Source organism: Haliotis rufescens, unplaced genomic scaffold, assembly GCF_023055435.1.
Source record: "Haliotis rufescens isolate VD_foot unplaced genomic scaffold, xgHalRufe1.0.p SCAF_18, whole genome shotgun sequence".
In the NCBI taxonomy this organism is placed as follows: domain Eukaryota; kingdom Metazoa; phylum Mollusca; class Gastropoda; order Lepetellida; family Haliotidae; genus Haliotis; species Haliotis rufescens.
In genome coordinates this window covers 30,369,400-30,386,464 of record NW_025963868.1, presented here as the reverse complement: position 1 = coordinate 30,386,464, position 17,065 = coordinate 30,369,400, and the positions used below count along the sequence as shown (strand labels likewise).

General features: G+C 43.7%; 1 protein-coding gene and 1 long non-coding RNA gene across 2 annotated transcripts in view; both read left to right on the top strand.

Annotated features, from left to right (window-relative positions):
• Nucleotides 1-17,065, top strand: part of LOC124115514 — a 142,106-nt gene that overhangs the window by 115,059 nt on the left and 9,982 nt on the right. The window lies entirely within an intron of this gene.
• LOC124115515 lies at nucleotides 6,436-9,011 on the top strand. Its single transcript, XR_006857987.2, has 3 exons — nucleotides 6,436-6,524; nucleotides 7,698-7,777; nucleotides 8,193-9,011. It is a non-coding gene; the product is annotated as an uncharacterized LOC124115515 (long non-coding RNA).

Sequence of the window (17,065 nt, the reverse complement as noted above, 5' to 3'; positions counted from 1 at the left end):
AAATCGGTGTTCGAGTCTCCCGTTTGCCATGATTATGTTTCTAGGTTTGTCAGTACCAAGACTATATGTTCGTAGTTCACCAAAGTGGTATACGCCTAATGTTTCCATCACTTATATCACCATCCCAAAATAAAACGTCGTGATACAACTGAAATACGTCAAATGCAGCGTTAAACCAAACTCTCTCACTCAAAACTAGACGCCATGCAACCCCAAAGAGCCCCGTTTCACAAAGCTGTTCGAAACTGCTGCAGAAAAGTGCCCCCCATTCTCTAACACGCGTGGGCAAGTCGTTGCACTATTATTACATGGTCCATTTTCTGATGTTTGTTAATAATTTGTATATGAAACTCTAGCTCCTTAAAATAGTTATTAAATGTGCAGATTTAATGAAGAATTTTACATTTATACGCATCATTTCTTTGCCGTAAGTAGAAGCTCATTGAGTATCTTCAATGGACACACTTCTTTACACTCGAAATGTATCTCTGTAACTTCCAGATACCATATCATTAACATTCACCTTCATCCATAAAAAAACTGACCCAAAATTGAAGGACAGTTGGACAGTAAAACAAATAATGTAGTATTCTTTCAGGCACTCCAAATCTGTCACATTTATTACAAGTCTTTATTCTATTTTTATGTAAAAATATATGTTCCATGTAAATATACAATGGCATGCCGTTGCTCTGGGTCATGAAGCCAGATGTACAGTAAGAACAACATGGTACTAGGAAATAAAGCCAGATATACAGTAAGAACAACATGGTGCTAGGAAATAAAGCCAGATATACAGTAAGAACAACATGGTGCTAGGAAATAAAGCCAGATATACAGTAAGAACAACATGGTGCTAGGAAATATAGCCAGATATACAGAAAGAACAACATGGTGCTAGGAAATAAAGCCAGATGTACAGTAAAAACAACATGGTGCTAGGAAATAAGCCAGATATACAGTAAAAACAACATGGTGCTAGGAAATAAAGCCAGATGTACAGTAAGAACAACATGGTGCTAGGAAATAAAGCCAGATATACAGTAAGAACAACATGGTGCTAGGAAATAAAGCCAGATATACAGTAAGAACAACATGGTGCTAGGAAATAAAGCCAGATATACAGAAAGGAATAACATCCTGAACAGGCTGATTGGATAATAATTACCTGGTTGAAAAAACTGATTGGATACTAATTGAAAAGTCTATTGCTTAGTCAGATGTGCCCTAACCACTGCGATGAGTGGTATCTGGACCAGAGATTCCACGAGCAATTAAAGAGCCTGAGGACTGTCTCGACCTGCTACCAGGAGAATGTGCAGAAAGTGCAAACAGAAGAAACAGTACCATCTTTTTAATAATTTTGGTATTACGCAGACGGATATCGAACCCCCCGAGCTTCCGCTCTCTGGGCTGACGCTCTACCACTAGCCAACGGAGGCGGTCTTGAGAGAGATTGGTTTTCACTTCTGGTGTATTCATATAGAGAAGAGGGTTTTGTGGTTAACAAGACATACAATCTGACTGTTTTAATCAGAACTCATATGACAAATGTAATAGGGGACTAATATTCACGTAGAAGTATGTGGAATTAAAACATTTGGAGAGAAGTTGAAGCATGGGGATGCAGGTTTGAATCTGAGGGATGAGGGTTTGAATCTGAAGAGTGTGGGGTTGAAGCTGAGGTGTGCGAGTTGCATAGCTGAGGTTGTGTGTTTGAAGCCGAGGGATGCGGGGTTGAAACTGAAGTGTGTGTGTTTGAAGATCAGATGTGTGAGTTTGAAGCTCAGGTATGTGTGTTTGAAGCTGAGGGGTGCAGGTTTGAAGCTAAGGGGTGCGGGGTTGAAGCTGAGGTGTGTCTGTTTGAAGTTGGGGGTGCAGGGTTGAAGTTGAGGGGTGCAGGGTTGGAGGTGAGGCGTGTCTGTTTGAAGCTGAGGTGTGCCTGTTTGAAACTGAGGGGTGCAGGGTTGAAGCTGAGGGGTGCAGGATTGAAGCTGAGGTGTGTGTGTTTGAAGCTGAGGTGTGCCTGTTTGAAACTGAGGGGTGCAGGGTTGAAGCTGAGGTGTGCCTGTTTGAAACTGAGGGGTGCAGGGTTGAAGCTGAGGGGTGCAGTGTTGAAGCTTTGGGGTGCAGGATTGAAGCTGAGGTGTGTGTGTTTGAAGCTGAGGTGTGTTTGTTTGAAGCTGAGGGATGCAGGTTTGAAGCTAAGGGGTGCGGGTTTGAAGCTGAGGAGTGTCAGTTTGAAGCTGAGGTGTGCCTGTTTGAAACTGAGGGGTACAGGGTTGAAGCTGAGGGGTGAAGGATTGAAGCTGAGGTGTGTGTGTTTGAAGCTGAGGTGTGTTTGTTTGAAGCTGAGGGATGCGGTATGCAGCCGTGGAGGGCTAAGTAAAGTATAAAAACCGACACCGAGGTCTTGACTGCGAATGTAAGCCTGGGACTGAAGGATATTGGGAAGGAGATATAAACCATCCAAATGCAAGAAATTCCAGAAAGGATAAGGAGACATCAGGATACCGTGAAACAATACAGTGCGTCCTGGTATAAAAGAAATTCGTTGAAAGCGCGCGAGAGAAAGACCACATGCAGCATGGACACGACTGAAGTCATGACATGGAAGATTGAACATGCGAACATTCAACATCTGGCCCGGTGGCTCAGTGCCGACTTAAATAACTTTAAAACCTTTGTCTTACAATTCAATTGTAAAATCGCCTTGCAGGTCTTACGATTCAAATGAAAACCTCCCAGCGGGCCTCACTTGAAAGTAGTACGTCCCATTAAGTTATACTGATTCGGGCGTTACTTCCAAAAGTTGCAAAGGTGCATTTCCTTGCGAAAGCCTGGTTAATAAATGGTTAATTTATCAGCATTGTAAAGAACCTACTCTCACAATAGTGTTACGTCACAGAATGTTTATACGTTGAAGAATGCGGAGATGTATAACAGGTGCTGCAGTGGTCCTTTGCACGCGACAGGTTTACAGTGTTGTCAGATACTAGCGGTGGATCCCGAGGGTTCGCTGATCGCTGAGCCAGCAGAGTTGAACCAGAAGGGAAAGAAGTTCGAGGTTGAGGGGATCGGGAAGGATTTCGTCCCGACAGCGTGTGACAGACAGGTCATTTAAACACCCTCGGTAGGGGCCTATATCCATTGAAGTGTAGCCCTGTCAATTATAAAAAAAAATGAATGAAACTTACAGATTTGATCAACTCTTCAAAAGACATTTTTGATGCTTGCAAAACAATTGGTGAATGAGGTCTGAATTATGATGATCAACGGAAATATTATCAATTGCCACCATTTGACAGAACCTGAAGTAAGGCGTTACAAAGTCAAAACTATGTCTCTGAAGTCGATGTTGTGTGTTGATGACGCAACATCGTCAGGTCTAGAAGTCATCAATGATATGTGACGTCATATTGTATTGTCAAGAATGCAGCAGTGTGACATCATGTTATTGACATAAAATCAGTCTTGAGTGGGTATAATACATGTGAAGTATCGGAAAGTTAATACAACTAAAGGTGTGATAGGCATTGGTGATATATACGTGTATATCCCCCAGTGTGCAGACAAATGGTATAAGCGGCAGAAAAGGAGTCGTTCCAGGTGGCTTGCAGGGTCGTCAGAGAGGAGGGACTTCTTGTAGGTGAGTCAAAGTCACAATCTGACTGCATGCCTGAACGATGGCCCTAGTTACAGTCAAAATCTTGCTGTAGGCCTCCACGATGGCCGCTAGTCACAATCACAATTTCGCCGTAGGCCTCCACGATGGCCCTAGTTACAGCCACAATCTCGTTGTAGGCCTCCACGATGCCCGCTAGTCATAGCCACAAACTAGCTGTAGGCCTCCACGATGGCCTCTAGTCACAGTCACAATCTCGCTGTAGGCCTCCACGATGGCCGCTAGTCACAGTCACAATCTCGCTGTAGGCCTCCACGATGGCCGCTAGTCATAGCCACAATTTAGCCGTAGGGCTCCACGATGGCCACTAGTCACGGTCACAAACTATCTGTAGGCCTCCACGATGGCCGCTTGTCAAAGTCACAATCTCGTTGTCGGCCTCCACGATGGCCGCTAGTCACAAACTCGCTGTAGGCCTTCACGGTTGCCGCTAGTCACAGTCAAAATCTCGCTGTAGGCCTCGGCGATTTCCACGAGTCACAGTCACAATCTGACTGTATACTTTAACGATGGCCACGAGTCACAGTCACATTCTGACTGTAGGCTTCCACGATGACCGCTAGTCACAGCCACATTCCGACTGTATTGGTAATGTAGTTAATGTTGTGTACAAGTAATTTACATGGTTCACAAGGTGTTCAAGTTATAAATGTGGTTGGCATGGTGTACACGTTATAAATGTGGTTCATGTGGTGTACAAGTTTTAAATGTGGTTCAGGTGGTTTGCCCGTTATGAATGTGGTTCACGTGGTGAACGTTATAAATGTGGTTCACGTGGTGTACAAGTTATAAATGTAGTTCCAGGCGGCAGCAGTGGTACAGCTCTGCACTATGGCATCCACGCAATGAAGGACTTCGGCTTGAAGGAGAGCCAGAGGTGTGTCGTCTTCTTCGTCGACTCCATCAGGAACTACATGTAAGTGGCGGCAGATGGCGGCACAAACTCCCTGTAGGCCTTCGCGGTTGCAGCCGGTCACAGTCACAATCTCCCTGTAGGCCTCGGCGATTTCCACGAGTAACAGTTACAATCTGACTGTATACCTTAACGATGGCCACGAGTCACATTCACAATCTCACTGTAGGCCTCCGCGTTGGCCACTAGTCACAGTCACATTCTCGCTGTAGGCCTCCACGATGGCCGCTAGTCATAGCCACAAACTAGATGTAGCCTCCAATTATAAAAAAAGCCGAATGAAACTTACAGATTTGATCAACTCTTCAAAAGACATTTTTGATGCTTGCAAAACAATTGGTTAATAAGGTCTGAATTATGAGGATCAACGGAAATATTATCAATTGCCGCCATTTGACAGAACCTGGAGTAAGGCGTTACAAAGTCAAAACTATGTCTCTGAAGTCGATGTTGTGTGTTGATGACGCAACATCGTCAGGTCTAGAAGTCATCAATGATATGTGACATCATATTGTATTGTCAAGAATGCAGCAGTGTGACATCATGTTATTGACATCCAATCAGTCTTGAGCGCGTATAAAACATGTGAAGTATCGGAAAGTTAATACAACTAAAGGTGTGAACGGTATTGGTGATATAAACGTGTATATCCCCCAGTGTGCAGACAAATGGTATAAGGCGGCAGAAAAGGAGTCGTTCCAGGTGGCTTGCAGGGTCGTCAGAGAGGAGGGACTTCTTGCAGGTGAGTCAAAGTCACAATCTGACTGCATGCCTTAACGATGACCGCTAGTTACAGTCAAAATCTCGCTGTAGGCCTCCACGATGGCCGCTAGTCACAATCACAATTTCGCCGTAGGCCTCCACGATGGCCCTAGTTACAGCCACAATCTCGTTGTAGGCCTCCACGATGGCCGCTAGTCACAGTCACAAACTAGCTGTAGGCCTCCACGATGGCCTCTAGTCACAGTCACAATATCGCTGTAGGCCTCCACGATGGCCGCTAGTAACAGTCACAAACTAGTTGTAGGCCTCCACGATGGCCGCTAGTAACAGTCACAAACTAGTTGTAGGCCTCCACGATGGCCGCTAGTCAGTCACAAGCTGGCTGTAGACCTCCACGATGGCCGCTAGTCACAGTCACAATCTCGTTGTCGGCCTCCTGGATGGCCGCTAGTCACAAACTCGCTGTAGGCCTTCACGGTTGCCGCTGGTCACAATCTGACTGTATACTTTAACGATGGTCACGAGTCACAGTCACATTCTGACAGTAGGCCTCCACGATGGCCGCTAGTCACAGTCACATTCCGACTGTATTGGTAATGCAGTTAATGTTGTGTACAAGTTATTTACATGGTTCACAAAGTGTTCAAGTTATAAATGTGGTTGGCGTGGTGTACACGTTATAATTGTGGTTCATGTGGTGTACAAGTTATAAATGTGGTTCAGGTGGTGTACACGTTATAAATGTGGTTCATGTGGTGTACACGTTATAAATGTGGTTGGCGGTGTGTACACGTTATAAATGTGGTTCGTGTACAAGTTCTAAATGTGGTTCATGTGGTGTACACGTTATAAATGTGGTTCATGTGGTGTACATGCTATAAATGTGGTTGGCGTGATGTACAGGTTATAAATGTGGTTCGTGTACAAGTTCTAAATTTGGATCATGTGGTGTACAAGTTCTAAATGTGGTTCAGGTGGTGTACAAGTTCTAAATGTTGTTCATGTGGTGTAGAAGTAATAAATGTGGTTCACGTGGTGTAGAAGTCATACATGTGGTTCACGTGGTGTACAAGTTCTAAATGTGGTTCCAGGCGGCAGCAGTGGTACAGCTCTGCACTATGGCATCCACGCAATAAAGGACTTCGGCTTGAAGGAGAGCCAGAGGTGTGTCGTCTTCTTCGTCGACTCCATCAGGAACTACATGTAAGTTGTGGCAGATGGAGGCAGTTCGGCCGCAGCGGAGGGATACGGAACCCAGGTTCCATGTTGTCCGGAAATCCCCGAACGCTAAACATAGGTTATACGTAAAACGGAACCTGCGACCGATGCATTTCCCACCTGCTCGAAGCGGCGACGTGTGCCCCCATTACTTGGCAGTCGTACGTAAGACTGTTGAGACACATGAGCGTACATAGGAGTAGCTAGGTGAATACTTGTACACTATTCATGATAGGTTTAACAATAAGATCCCCGACTGGGTCTGTGAGTGTTCAGATTAGTCGGAACAGGGCTTCCATGTTTAGCGATCGGAGATGTATGACAGCACTTTACAAGAGTGAAATGTGTGGCTAGGTTTGGGGAAATACCGCTCATGGCTTCACTGCCTCTGTTCACCATTACCGCTCTATACAAGAAGGATGATGGGGTAGCCTACTGGTTAAAGTGTTCGCTCATTACACTGCAGGTTAGGGTTCGTTTCCCACAAAAGTTCAATGCTCACAATTTAGGTGAGAATTGATGAAATATTGCTAAAAGCATAAAACCATACTCACTCACTCATTCTGCACATGATTGTGGTGTGCCTTGATAGAGTACAGGACAATGTATCTAATAGTATTAAGAAACAAACTCGTAGACTTCGGTCTCGACTGTGAGTTTTTTTGTTATTATTATTAGTTACGTGGTCCTTTGGTTGGAATGTTTGTTGTTTTACCCCGCACTCAGCAATATTCTAGTTATATGACGGTGGTCTGTAAATAATCGAGTCTGGATCCGACAATCCTGTGACTGATATCATGGACATCCATCCACGCAACTGGGATCGATGAAATGCTTCAACCAAGTCTGTGAGCCTGACCACCCGATCCCGTTAGTCGTCTCTTACGACAAGCATAGTCGCCTTTTAACTCAAGCATGGGTTGCTGAAGACCTATTCTACCCCCGATCCTATGGATAGAATGGTTATTATTATTAGTTACATGGTCCTGTGGATAGAGCTGCGTGTCGTCTTTGAATCAGAACAAGGCTGACTACAGCCTGATGGTGTAGTTAATGGCGGGTGTTTTGCCACTGTTGGGAGTCATTCTAAGAAATGTTTTTGTAGACACATTGATCACTCTGTACAGAGTGAGGTACTGACTTTGTCTCCTGTTGCAGGACGCGGTTCCTCAATGATGAGTGGATGGGGGAGAGGGGTTACCTGGAGGATGAAGAGGAAGAACCCAGCAAGTAGACAGGTGAGGCTTTGCTTCATCTATTTCAGCTATGTCGAATCTGGACAAGACAAATCGGTCCTCTTTATTATGAGCAACGAAACACGTTGCAAATGTGTGTTTGTTGTTAAACGCCTCTATATTAATGAGGCCAGATATATGATGTCGGACTGTAAATAATCAAACCTGGACCAGACAATCCAGTGATTGACATCATGAGCATCGATCCACGCAACTTGGATACGATGACAATGATCAACCGATTTAGCGAGTCTGACTACCGATACCGTTAGTCGGCCCTTACGACAAGCATAAACGCCTCTAAGGGCAAGCATGGGTTGCTGAAGACCTATTCTAGCCCGGATCTTCACAGGTCTGCTGTAAATGAATACAATATATGTTTCCCTAGGTTGTCAGCAACGTTTTCATTCTGTTTCAGATCGAGGTTAAGATCGGCGTTTATCGTCAATATTGTGGCGTCCATTGCAAGAGATACAAGTGTGTCGTCAATTGACGTCACTAAAGGTCGTGACGACGTCACAAAAGCCCGGTTGAAGTCGACACAATGTATATAATGTATAGCTGACATCATCTCCCATATAAGTACATGCTCATCTTGTTCAAAGTTTCAACAGCATGCACACTAAACTGACATTGATAGCTACACGTTCCACTAATCGCAGCACCGCCCAGCAGCAATGCCCTGACACACAGCATGCTGCACAAACTGACATTGGCAGCTACACGTTCCACTAATCGCAGCACCGCCCAGCAACAATGCCCTGACACACAGCATGCTGCAGAAACTGACATCGGTAGCAACACGTTCCTCTAATCACAGCACCGCCCAGCAGCAATGCCCTGACACACAGCATGCTGCAGAAACTGACATTGGTAGCTACACGTTTCACTAATCGCAGCTCCGCCCAGCAGCAATGCCCTGACACACAGCATGCTGCACAAACTGACATTGGTAGCTACACGTTCCTCTAATCGCAGCACCGCCCAGCAGCAATGCCCTGACACACAGCATGCTGCAGAAACTGACATTGGTAGCTACACGTTCCACTAATCGCAGCTCCGCCCAGCAGCAATGCCCTGACACACAGCATGCTGCAGAAACTGTCATCGGTAGCTACACGTTCCACTAATCGCAGCACCGCCCAGCAACAATGCCCTGACACACAGCATGCTGCAGAAACTGACATTGGTAGCTACACGTTCCACTAATCGCAGCACCGCCCAGCAACAATGCCCTGACACACAGCATGCTGCAGAAACTGACATTGGTAGCTACACGTTTCACTAATCGCAGCTCCGCCCAGCAACAATGCCCTGACACACAGCATGCTGCAGAAACTGACATTGGTAGCTACACGTTCCACTAATCGCAGCTCCGCCCAGCAGCAATGCCCTGACACACAGCATGCTGCAGAAACTGTTCACTTGACAGAAACAATATGGCGGCGACATGCGGATCTATGAAACATGTAGGCTTAGAGTATATTGATTTTTTGCTTTTCATTTTCAATATTTCATGAACTTAAACTCATGTAATTAGGAAGTATGTGTAAAACTGTTTATGTTGCATTGTCGGGTGATTGCTTCGTGCAACAATACATGTAGAATAGCGATTTATAAATGTTCCAAGGCAGAGGATACGTTGTTTAGTATTATATAGCTGTGTTGAGGTGCATGTAGGTACAGAGAACTTTCACCTCAAGTAAAACGACAATTTATGTAAATGCATGTTTTGAATTTTGGATGTGTACATTCTGTAAAAAATGTATTGTATGATGCAATCAATCTGAAAATAAACCAGTTTATTAATGTATACAAACGTTTGTTACACATTTTACTTGGTATGAAAGTAGTGCCAGCCGTGAATGTGTGTGTGTGTGTGTGTGTGGTGTGTGTGTGTGTGTGTGTGTGTGTGTGTGTGTGAGTGAGAGAGAGAGAGAGTTGTTGGCTGTATCTTGGATATATCACGGTGTGTCAGATGAATGTCGGAGAGACGGGATGTAACGCAGGTGAATGCCACGAACTCGGGTCTGGAACCATACTCATTGTCAAACTGAGATTCTAACCCTGTTCACAGGATTCCAGAGAGTCGTCTTACGTTATCTGGACTGCCTCCATGGTCTAATGGTAGAGCGTCCACCTGGTGAGCGGAGGTCCGGGATTAGATCCCAGGCCGCGTCATACCAAAGACGTTAAGAGATGGTACATGTTGTTACCCTGTCTGGCACTCGGCATTAAGGGGCTAAATGATGAACTGGTCGGCACGGATTCAGTATACTGTGTCTGAGTGGAGTATTCATGTAAACATGCAGCATGGTATCTCAGTGGGCTAGCACTAGAAATCGGCATCAGTCCGGACAAGTACAAGCAGCCACACACACGTGCAAGCACGTCGCTATATAAGTGCAATATTCTTGGACGCGACGTTAAATTCCATTTTACCTCACCTCACGTCACGTCATCTAAACGTAACCGATACCAGGGACTTTGGCTGCGAACTCTGGTTCAACATTTCCCGCCCAGGGTTACTGCTATTTGCCCTTGGTATTTCAACACGTTGTCCTCCCAAGACCTCCCAAGGCCTCCCACGCCATACCGGATGAGACACATGATATGTTCTCCTGAGACACATTTTATGCTCTGTGCCTTCGTCCTCTGTTGGGGTGTAGTGGTAGAGCGCCTGCCTTTTAGTGAAACGTCGGTTGTTTGATTACCTGCCGTGTGATGCCTGAAGACGTTAAAATATGGTACTTGTTGTTACCCTGCCTGGTGCTTGTCATTAAAGAGAATAAAATAAGGACCGGTTGTCTCGGAGGCAGTACATTGTGAGTGGGGTATTCATGTTTAACTGTGACATGGTATTTCAATGGGCTAGCACTGTCAAACCAGCCTTAATCTTGATCCGCGCGCAAACAGACAGACAGACAGACAGATAGACAGACAGACAGATAGACAGACAGACAGACACAGAATGCACAGTAGTGGTCTGTACCTTCTCATCGGGTAAGCATTCATGTATTTTCAGGGCAACATTTTCTCACGAGGCACATAAACACGTTGTATGTATACAATAATAGAACTGTTAAACGGATACCTCCAACATTAAATATTAGAGGTTGAATAGTCTTTTTGTCAAATCGCCCAATACCAGGGTTGACTATTCAATCAAAAATATTATTAGATAAGGAACAACGCTCAGTACTTAAATGTTCACTTGGAAAAATGCACAATCAATGGAAATTTGTGAAAATAACGCCAACAATTACACACGAAGAATTAGACCATTTATTAATGTCTTGATTTTTGACCAGATGGTCATATTTATAAGTAAGTTCCTAATTGCAATCACGAGAATAGTACAATCAGGTATTCCGTACACCCACTGAATTCGGGCCCAAAACCATTATTTGACATAAGCTATACAAAGCAGAGTTCAAACGATTCCCGTTTCGTAATTTGGTAAAGTATTGCCAGTTGAATATTTACTCGTCCTTTTCATGCCTTGAAATTGTTTGAATCATCAAATCTATTCAATTTGTTTATAAACAGATCAATATTTGGACAACATTCAGTTTTGTGTGCAACCCATGCTTGCCGTTAAAGGCGACTATGCTTGTCGTAAGAGGCGACTAACGGGATCGGGTGGTCAGGCTCGCTGACTTGGTTGATGCATGTCATCGATCCCAATTGCATGGATCGATGTTCATGATATAAATCACTGGATTGTCTGGTCCAGAGTCGATTACTTACAGACCGCCGTCATATAGCGGGAATATTACTGAGTGCAGCATTAAATAACAAACAAACACAATCTTAGAAAGGAGGGCACCAACCCAACGTGGAGGATCCGGAAACCAGTCTAAATAGTGAGTGACAGCAGTCCTTCTCTTAGACTTGTTTGCCTGCCCTATGTACGCTTGCGCTCCTCGCCGCTTGAGGGCGAAGGACAGGGTACCAGTCTAAGCTGGGACACGTTTCTCATTTCACAATATCATTCGCGACCAACTAGTGTTATTCTCATGTATAGTGTAGGTTACGGAAAGGGGCGAGTGGTGTCGAATGCTTCTCTTGGATGGGAGAGCAGCGACAACAAGCGAAGGATGCGAGAAACAGCCTACGCTAGTGCTGTGCAAGAGCTTCCTTTCGCTATGTGAATACAAGGTAGCGCCGGGAACGAGGCATCGCTGTGAGGAGCTGGGATATACAGCTAAATTTAGCACTGTGTTTTTCCACGGACCTGTATAACAAGTCCGTGGTTTTTCCAATTGAAACTTGTCTTGACAGGGTGGGGATCCCGTCCACGCATATCCCCATGATACAACACAGTAAGTAAGTGTCGGCGGATTTATGCTTGTCTGTAATCATCACTATGTAACTATTTAATGTCGGGTTGAATTTGAGAACGAATAGTTAAGTGTGTATACTAACATTGATGCGATGTTGGTGAGATAACGAAACTCGCTGTGAAACGTTGTGAGTGTGTAGTTTTCATACAATCATGAAAAAAGTTTCTCTAGCAGAGTTACCTCCCTTATGCTAAGCGTACTGTACGTTTACTCCTTTGCCCTGACACGTCAACTATTCACGCTGTAAAAACTCAGTAGAAAAGTGTTCACACCTCGCTACACGGAAAACAGGTCAACATTCACGCCTGTCACCATGACAACAACTTGGTCCCCTTGATAACTGAGCCTGAAAAAAATATTTTCTTACTGATTTATACATTTCATATGTACGCATATTACTTTACATGTTTGAGGCAAATATATGGTTTCTTAGAAAAAAAGGTTTAAATCTATTTAACTCATTACTCATATCATAGAGTTTATCCCCCTTTCATCATAGTGCCCGACTAACAAAAACATGTTCAGTGTACCAATGTACAGTTAGGAATGATTTAACCTTTAGCCTGCTGAATTGTTTTAGCATAAGGCGCTGTAAAGAGGGTGACAAGTTATCTTTTAAAAATTACAATATTCCAAATATTACTCATCCACATACTCCTTTCTCAGACAAAGAAACAAATAAAGCACGGTATGCACGGCACGCAATAATTGTACCAATAGTCACAACTTTTACTGCAAATATGCTACTTTTGGAAAGTTGACATGACTCGCCCAACCGAGAACCGAGAGCAGCGACCCAACGCGGTACCCAGTCTAACCAGCTGGTGACAGTAGGCCTTCTCCTAGACGGGTTTGTATCCCCTAGTGCGCTTGCGCTCTTTGTCGCATTACTTGTGCCGCCTCAATGAGGCAAAGGACAGGGTACCAGTCAAAGCTGGGCCCCGTCTCTCATATCACAATTTAACCTTGACGATGCGCATAAGGAGCCTGTAACCAGGTTAGGTGCCAGTCTATCCTGGATGGGAGAGCAGCGACACCAAGCGAAGGATGCGGGAAACAGTCTACGCTAGCGCTGTGCAGGAGCTTCCTTTCGCTATTTGAATACAAGGTAGCGCCGGGAACGAGGCATCGCTGTGAGGAGCTGGGATATACAGCTTTATTACTCATCCGTGAAGAGATCACCCGTTTAATAAACATACAGCGGTATTACACATTGTTTAATAACATCACGTGCACGCGGAACTATTTTTGGCCGGCCACATGATACATCACATGACCAAACAAAATGGCTACTGTCAAAATGTACCGATTCTCACCAGGGCGTGACTACAAATACTTTTTCTTCAGATGAATTATCATGAAATCGAAAAAATAATATGTTCTAAATATATGGATGAGAAAATATTCATAACTTAGAAATAATAAACGACATGAAAATTAAAGTACATATAGCAGACGATGAATCTATCGCCAAGTGAATAATCCTATCACAATGGCAACCGAAGCTATAAAAGTAAACGATTGTGTCAAAATTGATGGTCAGCTGAAGGGACGGGTGCTATCGGTTGTTCAACCTTTAGGGACATACAGCATGTTCAACGTTAAACTGGATGATGGTTCCATGAAACAGGTACCTCGCTATCGAACGCAACGAATTCCGGAGACAGTTTCGGCCATGTTACCCCCACCCACCTTTGTTGATAATGACAACAGTTTGTTCGATCTTAATGATCTATTCAAAGATGACTTTTTTGATATTGTGCCTGTGCCTCTAAAGGGGGATGAAATACCTGTTCCGCCAACCTACTGTGACGATTCCGAAATTGCGAATTTCATTGCAACAAATCAGAATGTCAACACTTCCAGGAAGACCGCGTATGACATGAAAATCATCACTAGATTCATGCACGAGCAGAATGACTTCAGACAACTAGAAGCCATTCCTGCCCATGAACTTTGTAAACTTTTATGCAAATTCTTTATGAACGTCAAAAAGGGAGACGGGTCCGATTATGAGCCCACAAGTTTGAGGGGGATGATTGCCAGTATAGACAGGCACCTCAAAACAAAATTTTACGGGAAATCAATTATGCACGATTTAGAGTTTACACACGTCAGGGAGGTACTGAAAACCAAACAAAAAATTCTAAAACAAGAAGGTCTCGGAAACTTACCTATGCGTGCGCAGTCATTAAGTCAGAACGACATTGACACATTATGGAAATCCGGGGAATTAGGTCTCGAAACTCCCGAGTCCATTTTGAATACACTTTGGTGGCACAACACGACACATTTTGGACTACGTAGCGTTACTCCCCATAGAAATATGCACTGGGGAGACGTGATGTTGAATCAAGATGGAAATGGAATGGAGTACCTGCAGTTTGCTGAGCGGCAAACCAAAACACGCACTGGTGTAAACATCCGGGATGTTCGGACTGTCACGCCGAAAGCTTGGGCGACAGGTGACAATCGCTGCCCCGTCCTTGCGTATAAGCGCTATGCTAACCTCAGACCAACTGGTTTCAGTGGCCATGACGCGCCTTTCTACTTGGCAACAAATTCTAAAACTGCTCCCGCTCCGACACATCCTTGGTTTAAGCGACAACCTGTTGGCATCAACAAGCTTGGGTCCATAATGAAACGCATGGCAGCGAATGCAAAACTTGAATCTACCAAACGGTTGACGAATCATTCCGCCCGAAAGTATCTGGTCCAAACTCTTTCTGAGAAAAATGTTCCACCTACTCAGATAATGCAAATCAGTGGCCATAGAAATGTGCAGAGTGTCAATAACTATTCACAAATTTCTGAAGAGCAGCACAAACACATCAGTACATTGATTGACAGGCCTAGTGATTCTTGCACTTCACAATCCCTGCTCTGTGTTCCGACTTGCCAACCGTCGACCGTCTCTGCTCCATCCCAAACTTTCAATGTGACAGCTAGCCAGTCTCGCACACTCAGCTCTATCTTTGCCGGTACAATCACCAATTCTGTGATAAATGTAAATTTTCTAAACCATAGCAGTGACATGTCATCAGACATGAATCGCCAGTGATAGAAAGTTTGAAAACAGACTGTCATCGGGGGAATCCCTCTGCCTGCGGTCATGTGACGTTGTGACCTTGGCCTTGTCAACGAACGAATAAACTTGTTTTGTTATTGTTTTCGAAACATTACCGCAGTTTCGAAGTTTCGCAGGAAGTTCATTAAAGTAGATTTATTGTGGAAAAAAAGAGCGTTCGGGTGTTTTCTCCATTGGAATTGCTAAAATTTTGATATTATAGATGCACTTGACGATGACTATTTACATGACTTTGTATTCATACGCATGACCTGATTTGAACTCCGGATGCGACGTACGGAGTCAATCAGCTGATTTTTACTAGGTACAAATGACGAGTAATAAATAAAATACTAAACTCGCTCCCGTGTAGTACCAATTTTATGAAACTCGTGAATAGTTCTGGTATCTGACTCGCTTTCGCTTGTCAGATACCAGAACTATTCACTCGTTTCATAAAATTGGTACTACACGGGAGCTCGTTTAGTATTCTATAAATATTTAGCAGTGTGTTTTTCCAGTTGCAACGTGTCTTGACAGGGTGCGGATCTCATTCACGCATATCCCCATGATACAACACAGTAAGTAAGGGTCGGCGGATTTATGCTTGTCTGTTATCATCACTGTGTAACTATTTATTGTCCGGTTGAATTTGAGAAGGAATAGTTCAGTGTGTATACTGATATAGACGCGATGTTGGTGAGTGAGATAACGAAACTAGCCCGGTAGCGTCAGGAAGTACAACTGTGTCTGTTCGTCCCGTTGTTACAGAATTGGGAAATCCAGCATATAACATAAACAAGGGATACATTTCTTTTTACTCACAAAGATCGCTGCTTGTAGATTTATTTTACCCCCGGGAGTATATAGATATACAAAGGTCCTGTCCATCCGTCCGTCCGTCTGTCCGTCCGTTCGTCCGTCCGTTCGTCCGTCCGAAAATTTTGACCGCGCGATTTTTCCGAAACTATTCAGTGGATTCATCTCAAACATAGTACGTATAAACTTTGTCAAACGGAGCGGTGCAGTCAAAAGAAAAAAAAAAATGTTTTTATTAATTTTCCATTTTTCTATGAATTTATCAAACCCTAACCCATCCTAGGTATTTAATATGAAACTACTGACACACTGGGCGGGTCCGGGGTATTAGTGAGCCACGCTCACTTTTGCACTTGTTTTTATAATGTTTTACATGGATTTGTCATGGTTCTCACGCTTCACTAAAAGATAATGAAATTTGGTACTTTTGTTGGTGGTAGGTGGGCCTCAAAATGTACCTGTAAATGTCTGCCATCTACACATTGTTAAAATTGAAAACCATAACGTTGTGAGTGTGTGGTATTTATATAATCATGAATCGTACTAGGAGAGTTACCTCCCTTATGCTAAGCGTACTGTATGTTTACTCCATTGCTCTAACACGTCAATTATTCACGCTGTACAAAGTCCTCACACCTCGCAACATAGAAACCAGACCAACATTCACGCCTGTCTCCATGATAACAGTGAAACGTGTTAAGGACAATAATTTACAGTAAGGACTGTTTTCGAAAATAGTTTCACTATCATTAATGCATTACATATGTACACATATACTTATACATGTGAGACAAACATATCGTTTATTATAAAACAATGTTTACATCTATCTAACTCATTACTCATCATACCAACAAGGACATGTTTAGTGTACAAATGTACAGTTAGGAATCGTTAAACCTTTAGCCTGAATTGTTTTATAGGGACCATCAGTCATCCGTCCATTGTAAAGACTTCCGCCAAAAATTATATATATATATATATATATATCATTATATATATTTTTGAAGGGGTATACCACCGGAAGTCTCACCTTTTGCCATAAACATTGTTTTAAGC